Source organism: Nanorana parkeri, unplaced genomic scaffold (genome assembly GCF_000935625.1).
Source record: "Nanorana parkeri isolate BGI_ZX_2015 unplaced genomic scaffold, ASM93562v1 scaffold784, whole genome shotgun sequence".
Lineage (NCBI taxonomy): Eukaryota > Metazoa > Chordata > Amphibia > Anura > Dicroglossidae > Nanorana > Nanorana parkeri.
The window spans coordinates 489,021-492,544 of record NW_017307052.1 but is presented as its reverse complement, the minus strand read 5'-3'; the positions used below and the strand labels follow the sequence as shown (position 1 = coordinate 492,544).

Here is a 3,524-nt window from a genome sequence, read left to right as displayed (position 1 = left end):
AACAGGGGGGCACCAGTGAAAGTCACATGATCTCTACTGCCATATTTTCCCCCCCAGAAGACTCTGCTCCAAAGCATTTTTTTATGTCCTATGGGGTTAGCAGAGCAGGGGCCCCTCCTTCTTCCACTACTCTGGAGGGACGTAGTGTAAAGAAGCGGGCCGAAACCACTCCGCAGCCCACCCCCCCCTTTACCCGTTCTCCCACTTTGACAGTGGTAATCGGCTGACGTGCCTTGCAGGAGGCAGAATGGCCAGAAGGCGCAGGGATAGCAGAGGGGAGCTGGCCCAGAGAGGTCGAGTGTTGAGTGTCTGACTTTGGAGGGGGCAGTGCAGGCGTAACGAGGGGCAGATTTGATTCCCCCCCTTATAGCCACTTAGGAGGGAAGTGGCACTTAGGGCGGCGTTGGCTTCTGCTTCCGTACACCCCACTGGCGGAGGATACAACAGAGGGGCCTCATAGCCGCTGCCCCGCTGCTGCCCGACAAGGTCGTAAAGGGAAACTTGGTGGGAGTGGCCGTGTCAAATTCCCGGTACCCCTACACCAACTCCATGACTCTAATAGCAAGAGAGGCGCCATTTTGTCCCTTGCCCCCCCTTCTATACAATTCCTACATGGGACCAATCATGACGTAGCTGCGACCAGCTAGGGCAATGAGGCACGCACCCCGCAGAGACGTCTCCACCTGGTCCCTTTTTCCTCTTGTGCCTGATTGCCCGGTTTGTCCGCAATGTCTCGTGGGGAGGGAGGGGGAGGGGTGAGCGTGACCAGGGACAATAGAATAAATCACCTCTCCCCCTCTCTCCTTTATTACTGCCCTCAATTCCCCTCCCCCCTCCTCCTATTCCCACAACATAAATATTAAAATAAATGTTGTTTAACCAAAATGTTCTGTGTTTGCACGTTCAGAAAACCTCTACTTCCGCTCAAAACCAACCTTAGTGTTCCAGCACAAAGGAGGACATTCCACAAAGCATCCCTGATGCATTTCACCCCTTCCTGGCTCTATGATTAGCTAGGGGGTGAAACGCGTCATTGAGATGTGCTTGATCATATTGTCCTCTTTTCTGCTGGAACAATAGTTAGTTTTAAGCTTTTCAGAGGCAGCGATGTGCGGGCTTCATTTTATGCGTAGGAGGGAGTTGCTGTCACAGCAGCATGGCCGAGTGGTGAGGAGAGAGAGAGCCGCCAGCCACTCAGTGCTTCTCAGTTTTTTGTGCTGAGCCCTGGCTGCGCGCACCTGCGTCCGAGGCAAGAGCCTCATTCGCCTCCCTACGGCACTGTGGGAGTGTGTCCATGTATACCCATTGGTGAACATTGCAGATATCTATTTTTATTGTCATTAGGGTACTTTATAATATATGGTTGCCAGTGGCGAAAGCTACAGAGTTATTACACAGGATATTTGCCACCTACCAAAAACCTTCAACCAATCAGCGGCAGGTGTCACAATACTCTGCAGAACGTTCAGAGTCCCATGATGTTGTCCTATAAATTTAATGTGTGTTAGCTTGCTAGGTTGCCACACTTTCCCTGTCCACAACTTCGCATTGTAGAAGCATTCCCATTTTAAATGAATGCCCCGCCCCTAATTAAAGTTCATTCTCCGCTTAAGAGCATCACAGGCCTGGTGCTAAGGATTTTGTGGGCCTTTTTAAGGAAATGTCGACGGTCACCAGGGCCTTCTTCTTCCTGTCTGGGCTGTGATTTGTAGTCTCTCTACAGTTTGGAGTCAGTGGTGGAGCACTAGGGCCCGGCAGCAGCTGTGGGCCTAGTAGGTATGTCCCTGACTCCAAGTTGTACAGAGACTACAAATCCCAGCAATACATTATACCGAATACTGCCAACTATAGAGGACTACAAGACCTAGTAATACATTACACAGCAATGGAGAATACCATCAGCTACAGAGGACTACAAATCCCAGCAATAAATTATACAGAATAATACCACTAACTATAGAGGACTACAAATCCCAGCAATAAATTACACAGCAATGAAGAATACCGCCAACTATAGAGGACTGCAAATCCCAGTAATGCATTATAAAGCAATGCAGAATGGCACCGGCTATAGAGGGCTACAAATCTCAGCAATATATTGGTAAGCACTGAAGAATACCACCAGCTATAGAGGACTACAACTCCCAGCAATACATTGGTAAGCACTGCAGATCACCACCAGCTATAGAGGACTGCAAATGCTAGCAACACATTTTACAGCAATGCAGAATACTAAGAAGCTACATACTCTGTGTTGCTCCTGGTTCAAGGCCTGATGCCTCCAGGGTGTGTGTGCAGGCTCTCAGGAGGCTGTTTAGGTTCTAAGGTGGCCAGCGCGGGCTCTCAGGTGGTCAGCGCGGGCTCTCAGGTGGTCAGCGCGGGCTCTCAGGTGGTCAGCGCGGGCTCTCAGGTGGTCAGAGCGGGCTCTCAGGTGGTCAGAGCGGGCTCTCAGGTGGTCAGAGCGGGCTCTGGGTGGTCAGTGCATGCTCTCACCTGGTATGCATCCAGCTCCGTGTCTGTGTAACACATACAAGCACATGGGAAGCAGATCGTAAAGATGGACATAACACACGCCATTCGCATTCACCCATACAGTTGCATCACGCGACATTCACCCAGTGTGACACACAGCCGTATGGCACCAGGTTGTCTCGGCGACACACACTCCATTCAGTCATGTTGGTGTTTCATCCTCACTGCTGCCTTGCTGATAACAGAGACGTCTGTGTTGCCCAGTGCACGCTGGTGACACACAATAGTATCATTGTGACATGTCTGTGTCACACATCCCATTTGTGTTAGGCTCACCATGGATGTTACAATCTGATTGTACAATCTCCTTTAGATCTACCAGGAATTATATAGTACAAGGGCCTCCTTGATTGGATAGACTAGGTAGGTCCTCCCATTACATAGTTTTGGCAAATCTAAAGTTGATTGTACAAACATTGTATGCTTAGATTGTAACCCTTAGGCTCACCATACACTATACAATCTGTGTACAATCCACTTTAGATTTACCAACACTGCATAAAATGAGGACCTACCTAGTCTATCCAATCAGGCAGGCCCTTGCACTACAGATCTAAAGCAGATTGTACAATCGGATTATAACATGTTTTGTGATTACATGTTTTGTCATGCTGACCTTATTCTCCAGCCAGGGGCACAGCTACAAATTGCAAAATTGTTGTAGCAGCAATAATAACGACCGTCATGATATATTATACTATGACATCATTGTCTGTACACACAATTACTCTGTAAATTTTGGACGTCGGGGTGTTTTGAACAACTCCAAACAGTGGTCAGTGGGGTTTTTTACAGCCTGAGGAAGACTGCTTTCGGCATACAGAGTTAATTTCAGTGCTGGCCGGGAAGACCAGAAGCTCTGAGGTCAACAAATCGACATTACTGAGACAGCTAAATAAATTATCCTGCAAAAGGGATCTGTGACCGGTGACAATCACTTTGATGGCTCCTCCTGTATGTCTGACATCATGGGGGGGGGGGGGCGCTGGGCG

General features: G+C 49.0%; 1 protein-coding gene and 2 long non-coding RNA genes across 5 annotated transcripts in view; 1 reads left to right on the top strand and 2 right to left on the bottom strand.

The window, feature by feature from the left end:
- VAMP2 (vesicle associated membrane protein 2) overlaps nt 1-3,524 on the top strand; it is an 84,095-nt gene that overhangs the window by 33,031 nt on the left and 47,540 nt on the right. The window lies entirely within an intron of this gene.
- The window catches only part of LOC108793794, a 51,143-nt gene that overhangs the window by 550 nt on the left and 47,069 nt on the right, over nt 1-3,524 (bottom strand). The window lies entirely within an intron of this gene.
- The window catches only part of LOC108793792, a 15,849-nt gene continuing 12,517 nt past the window's right edge, over nt 193-3,524 (bottom strand). Inside the window, exons 2-3 of the long non-coding RNA XR_001941672.1 lie at nt 1,527-1,531; nt 193-313 (exon numbers count right to left, since the gene is read on the bottom strand). This is a non-coding gene — a long non-coding RNA (uncharacterized LOC108793792). The remainder of the gene's footprint in view (nt 314-1,526; nt 1,532-3,524) is intronic.